Source organism: Lissotriton vulgaris, chromosome 8 (assembly GCF_964263255.1).
Source record: "Lissotriton vulgaris chromosome 8, aLisVul1.2, whole genome shotgun sequence".
Classification (NCBI taxonomy): Eukaryota; Metazoa; Chordata; class Amphibia; order Caudata; family Salamandridae; genus Lissotriton; species Lissotriton vulgaris.
Genome location: NC_141696.1, coordinates 1069749015 through 1069755897, shown reverse-complemented (window position 1 = coordinate 1069755897; position 6883 = coordinate 1069749015). Strand labels below are relative to the sequence as shown.

At 42.6% G+C, this 6883-nt stretch overlaps 1 long non-coding RNA gene across 1 annotated transcript; it reads right to left on the bottom strand.

Annotated features, from left to right (window-relative positions):
- Positions 1–5093: 5093 nt before the first annotated feature.
- LOC147698295 (uncharacterized) lies at positions 5094–6610 on the bottom strand. Its single transcript, XR_015299191.1, has 4 exons — positions 6464–6610; positions 6308–6375; positions 6121–6217; positions 5094–5220 (listed from the first exon to the last, which is right to left on the bottom strand). It is a non-coding gene; the product is annotated as an uncharacterized LOC147698295 (long non-coding RNA).
- Positions 6611–6883: the final 273 nt, after the last annotated feature.

Sequence of the window (6883 nt, the reverse complement as noted above, 5' to 3'; positions counted from 1 at the left end):
GGCCCCACCAGACCGCCGGGGATGCCTGGTCTCACCCTGGAGATACCCATTAAGGGACCATCTCTCAGGGAAGCCAGGAAGGGTTTCGCAGCGGTCAAAGCGCGGAGATACTCCCCGGGAGTGATTCTAGCGCTATATAAACACGCAAATTAAATTAAATTAAACTGTAATGCAGTGGATAACTACGAAATAGGCAGTCACTGTTGCTTTCCATGGTTGACTTTGCCGAAATCTTCTAATAATTGCATATCTTTTCTTTATTGGTTTATATTTCCTAATTGAATTAGTGTATTTTTAGGAATGGCTTGACAACTTGCCACCTGCACAGCTCATGTCAGCAAAATACATGGGGCCTTATTTATGAAGGCCTTGCGCCACCGGTGTGTCACTTTCAAAATGGGAAAAAGTGACGCACTGGTGGCGCAAGGCCTTCATAAATGAGGCCCATGACATTAAATACGAGTCTGGCAGTCCAAGGACAACCAGACTCGCAAGGGCGCAGCCATGGAGGTCCAGCTACTGCCAAATTACAACCTCGGTGGTCGGACTGCCATTGCACTGTCGCAACCACCAGGGAACCGCCATTCCCTGGTGGTGGTGGTGGTGCAGTTGCTTCACAGCAGGACTTCCAGGACTTCCAGCAGTATCATGGAGGTCTTTACTTCATGAAAAGAATGGCGGTCCAGAAACAAAGTGGGTCCTGGCCCCCCTGTTGCCCAGGTGCATGGGGATGCATGCAGGGGGCGCAACATATGCTCCCTGTGTGCATGCACCCTAATCCCTGCACGGCATGGACTTTAAAGTCCATGCCATGCAGGAACTGTTTTTGGCGTTCCCACTGTGGTGCCAATTTTCAGAGGCACCGCTGTGGTTCCACCACAAAAAGCCAAAGGAAACTCTTAATCTGGTGGGCGGTGCCCACACAGGTTTGGTGGTGCGGGAGCTGGCTGCTGGATGGGGGTCCCTTCCCACATCGCCAAACTCGTTATCAGGCCCATAGTATACACAGAGAGGGGCGTTAAGTCAGCGTCCGCAAGTTAGCTTCAGTGAGCTAATATTGAGTAGAGTGATAAAACCATTCTTGCACTGTTTTCCTAAAAGCCTGCCTGCTCCGCTTTGCTGCAAGAAAGAGACCGACAGCTACATCCAGAGAGGTTTCTCTTCTCTACTGCAAGAATGCGCTCAAACAGAATACAATTATATAATTCATGGCTCTTATCGTTGCCATGTTTTGTTTTGATAGTGCACTCTCTAATTTTAATTGTGTGGTATTAGGAGTCGTGGCTTCTGTGACCAGTGCCCTCACAGCAAACCAGTCTACATTTCTATCATTTATAAATTACAAGTTAGACCTAGTGCACTTGCCATGCTTGTTTTAATTCAGATTGAGCAATCCATGCAGGTGAAAATCTTTCCGAGGGCTCACTGAGTCTCTTTTCATTCCTCTCTCCTGACCACTAAAGCTGTGTGCCTCGCTCCCATCCAAATCCCCATGGGACATGTATTCGTTGTATTTTAATTGGGGCCTAGCATATGTAAGTGCTGCCGTTCTGCTTGCTTGTGTTTTAGTCCAATGTGCCCTCGTTTAAAATGTTTCCCCTTTAATTTACTGTTCTAACCTGGCTGTTCGCCATATCAGAATGGTAAATGTAAGATTTCCGCCTTCATCAAGATGCATGCACCCGTCAGGACCCCCATGCATGCAGGTGGCACAACACTGGAATGCACATGTGTCAAAGCATGCATGCGCATCGGTGGACATCTTCTAATGAGTTTTCTTTCATAGAACCAATTCCAGGCTTGCCAACCATGTATGTGCCTGGACACTTGCATGCGTGGAGCATCAGTAAAGCCAATAGATCAGTATTTTCGATCTGAGACCTATTGTCTTTGCCTATGCTTGGACATCATGCACACAACTATTGTGATTAATTTTCATATGAATGATAAAACTTGTCACACATTTTCCATATTTTGCCTGGATAGACCCATCCTCCCAATCTCTATGTGATGTATTCTTCATAATTTCCTAAATGTACCCGTCACACTTGTCAAAATATGCTTTTAAACCCCATCCCTTGCCAGATTTTTCACATATACATTTTCAGTCAAAATAAAATCGGTCTACGGCAAATGAGGTTAGGGCCAATCCTTTTTTTCTCATTTGTTTATAAAATGTATCTCTTGTCTTGCCAATAATATTTCATGTAAGATAGAAACCCACATCTTTGATGGAGCTCAATTTCGAACCGATTGGTTGATGTTTTTGTTAAGCTGTACTGCAGTATTGAATGGTGTTTCTTTTGCTTTCTGAAGGCACAGTTTGTACACACAGCAGTCGCCCCTAAGCGCTGATGGAAACTGCAGGCATGGCAGAAATGTCAATACAGAGGAAACAAGATTACCTCTTGGATTTAGCAAAAACGTGTATAACAAGACAACAAAGAACTCAATCCCACTCTGATGGGAATTTTGGAGAACTTCAGTGACAATGCAAGATTATTTGTTGCAAACATTTCGGATTGCACATATTTCCTTTTATTCATTTGCTATTCACTTTTCATTTTTGCTAAGTTCAAGGTTCGATGGAGCATATACGCTGAAACCTTTGTAACGAAAAGTGACTATTAGCTTAATATTTAACCTCTAATTGTCTGGAAGTAGAACAAGTGGTAATCTACACAATTCACCAATGATAAACGGTTTATTCAGTAGTCCAAATGGAAAGCTGCAGCAATCTTGAATACGTGATGGTTGCAATGCCCTTGAATGCACGTAGCACAAAACTGTTCGCACCTTGTGCATTTGGACTGTGCTCAAGCTGAATCAGCTGCCAAGGAGGGAGCAACTGTGCGTCCCAGCTCACAGCCCTGCACACTCTGAGCTAAACATCCATTTGTATTTCTCCCCAGAAACTCAGCAAAGATTTGAGAGCCTTCCACCCTCCACCAAGCCCCAGGGTGGAGAGACCACCTAGGTATGGCGTAGTCAAAAAGCAATATTCAAGTCATCATCCAAGGGCATTACGGAACAACCTGCCTTTTGGCCAATTTTTGCGCATAAGACACAACTGTTCAATAAAAGAGAATTATATGGCTGAGTCTGAAGAACTAATCCAACGCTTGACTGACCGAGACTATCCTAAGCGTTTGGTCAAACGAGCAAGAAAACGTGCTTGGTTCTGCCCTCGTGAATCTTTACTACAAGGCAGTACGCGAGATGAATCTGAACTGAACCGCTTAATCTGCGTAACGACTTTCTCAACAAAAAGCAACGAGATAAAAAAAGTTGTTAATAAACATTGGAACTTGATAAGTGAAGATATGGGCATAAAAGATCCCCCCATGCACTCGTTTAAAAAAGCGAAAAATATCCGAGAACATGTGGTTTGTTCTTTCCTGGAAACACAGACAACACCGTCCCTCACATCTATGTGGAATTTACAACCGATTGTGGGCCATCATCGATGCGGCAGCTGTAAAGCCTCTAACTATACGTTACAAGTCAAGGAGTTTGTACATAAACATCACAAAATTGCTCTGAAGCATTACACCAACTGCAATACGACTGATGTAATCTACTGTATTCTATGCCCTTGTCAGATGCTATACATAGGCCAAACTCAACAAAAAGTCAAATCAAGAGTACTCCAGCACTGTAGTCGTATCCGATGTGAAACAGTGGGAGCTCCTCTGGTTGAGCATTTTAAATCATCCGCACACAAACCAGAAGATCTCAAGTGGATTGTCCTAGAAAAAGTCAAACTTGGACCAAGAGGGGGCAACATTGGCGCCCTACTAAACCTGCGAGCAATGAAATGGATAACACATTTCAACTCTATCAATGAAGGACTGAATGAAGTAGATAGTAGTTTCGTGCAGATGTCTACCATCTAATAACACAGGGTAAGGACTGGGGAGCCCAATCATGTAACTCCATCATATATTCATTATTCGTATAGTAAGCTACACTCCCACATGCGCCACTAACAACACCCTGCTAGGTAAGCACGAATCTGGGTAATAGAGGTGTCGTACCTAGAAGTTCATTCTCCATTTTGCCCTACTATTACTATGCTGTATCTTTAGGAAAGGTGCACAAATGCATTGCATATGGTATTCCTGACCACTTTTAATACCCTGTGTTGGTACTTACGTGGCCCGTATTAAGTATGAAGATGCACCATACATCAAGTAATGTATATAGAAATCTTTGAAATACTACAGACCATTTTAATACCCTGTGTTGGCAATTACGTGGTCTTGCACTCGACAAACTGATACCTATCACATGTAATGTCTTGAATTTTTACTGTTTAAATTTATACAGTGCGGATTGAGTAAATCAACAACACCAGCAGCTTTAATGTAAGGGACTACAGGTCTACCACTACTCATAATCTGTAACGGGATGCATGCATCCCAGTACCAGAGTGAATATGTGATAAAATATGTGGCCATTTATTCCAACTAAGCCCCTATAATAGGACCAGTGTCTCCATTGCGGGTACGTTTTCTCCGTAACACTGAGGATGGCCTCGTTGCTAGTAGGGCAAGTATAATTTCTATAACTTCTACACCGGCCGCAATAACGCGCAAACGGGACCAACGGCATAATGACAACAATTCCGATAACTCTCTCCCGAGAAGCAATAAATTACATGAAAGAGAAGGTGGATCTGCCCCGTATTTAATCAGGTATAGGCTCAGTTAGAGTCCAAAATTTTCAAAAGTCACCCATTTTAACGCTCACCAATAACTCAGAACCGTATACAATTTAAACAGAAGCAATTTTATAGAAAATATATCATTTTTATTCCTGATTAGTTCATATATTTTTATACATAACACAATTATACAAACTTGTTTTTTTGAAAAAATTCATGATTATAAGGTAAAAACATCTAAATTTATACACAACCCGTCATCCTGCCAGCATTCAAACTTCAACAATTTCATACATCACAACCAATCATACTCATACAAGGCTCATTCAAACATTCAGCTCAGATGGGATTTGAGGTAAATTGCTCTGAAAGCATCCTGAATATTCCTCTTAGCCATGGGCCGGGGATAGATCATACAATGTTCAGGGTAGATGGTTTCAACGCCGACGCGCGTTTCGGTGCCAGGCCCCAAGATAGGCCGCACCTTCGTCAGGGCAAGAAGGGGGAAGGAGAGGTTGTATTCAACAGTAAAATAGATCTGATATCCAGGTGCTCTGTAGAAAAAACACATTTTTAGTATAGTGTTTAACCCCTATTTCAAACAACATTTTACATTAATGTATTCAGTGCTAGTTGCATGATAACTAATCACAGTGAGGGATCCACAAGTATAAGAGACACTTATTGGTTATCTTCATCTTTCTCCTTTTAACACAGTTTTCAATATATAGATACATAAGAGGACTGGTCCCGTGCTATTTTAATTCATAAATAGGGGGCATTGGTGAGCTAGAAAAATGGGTAACATACCACGTAAGGCTAAAGAACAAACACTAAATAGTAAACATTCATGAAATATTCCAAATCCGTGCAGTGGACCCTCACGCACACGCTAATTCTTCTGGTGCATTACTATTATACAGTGAACTTAGCTCATGTACACATTCATTCATCAACTTAGGAGTGTATGAATATACACCCTTGCACCCTTACACAACCCATCACAGAAGACTTGGGGGCATATTATCAAGCCTGTGCGCTAAAATTATCGCCGCTTTATCGGCCGAAAACGGCCGATAAAGCGGCGATAATGGGCTTGATAATATGCTCTGTGGAATTCCAATCGAAGCCCATGTTAGATGTCTTCACATCTAACATGTGCTTCGATTGGAATTCCATAGAGCATATTATCAAGCCCATTATCGCCGCTTTATCGGCCGTTTTCGGCCGATAAAGCGGCGATAATTTTAGCGCACAGGCTTGATAATATGCCCCTTGGTTTTTCAGACACTAATTCTTTTAGTGTATTTCTAGATCCCATAGCACATAGCTTTTATCGATACATAGTGGGCGTAGCCCGGCATTCAAGAAAACATCTGCGAGTAGCGAGCTGTGAAAGCATTTTCTAAACTCCATAGCATGATCTATTTATTAATATACCGTTGTGTCGTTACCTTGGATTCAGAGACACCTCAGCGTATAGTCAGCTGTGGAGAAATGATGACCAGTCTACTTCAATAAGTGGTACGTTTTCGGCGCCTTTCTGGGATCCTATACAAAAGGGAGAACATCAAAACCCAGTCTCAAGTTTGCCGCATATTAGGCCGCTCTTATCTTAAATTCACACAGCTGCCTTCTTACCTATTTGTATGTTTAAGGAGGATGAAATATGCCGAGTGTGGAAATAAGTTTGAATCAATGGTCGCATTCTGCATGAAAACAGAAAGATCAATTAGAAGCCTCTCCTTTCACTCACAAGAATGTGAAGCATCGTGGTAACTAGCACTCGTGGGTTACCTTCTCGGTAGCGTTTTATGGTTTAAATAATACCATAATTTGAAATCCTCTATGAGACAGGGTGCTCGGGCACTGGATAGATCATATTCCGCATCCGCATTCTCATACAGGGACAGCCCAGGCGGCGGTTTCACCAGGAGGTGCCGTCCAAATCTATCGGGAAAAATACTTAATTAAGAATTAGCATTTAAGCTGCGCGGTACCTCGCACAAGCGTGCAGGAAAGTAATTTTAAACCACGGCTGTTCACTCCCCTCTGAACGCTCGATGAAGTGAGAAACTAACTACCACATCCTCGTAGGGAGGTGCACAATTAGAATATAGCATTTAAACTGCGTTTAGCATTTAAACTGCGCGGTGTCTCGCAGATACGTGCAGAGAAGTAATTCAAATACACGAATGCTCACTCCCCTCTACACCC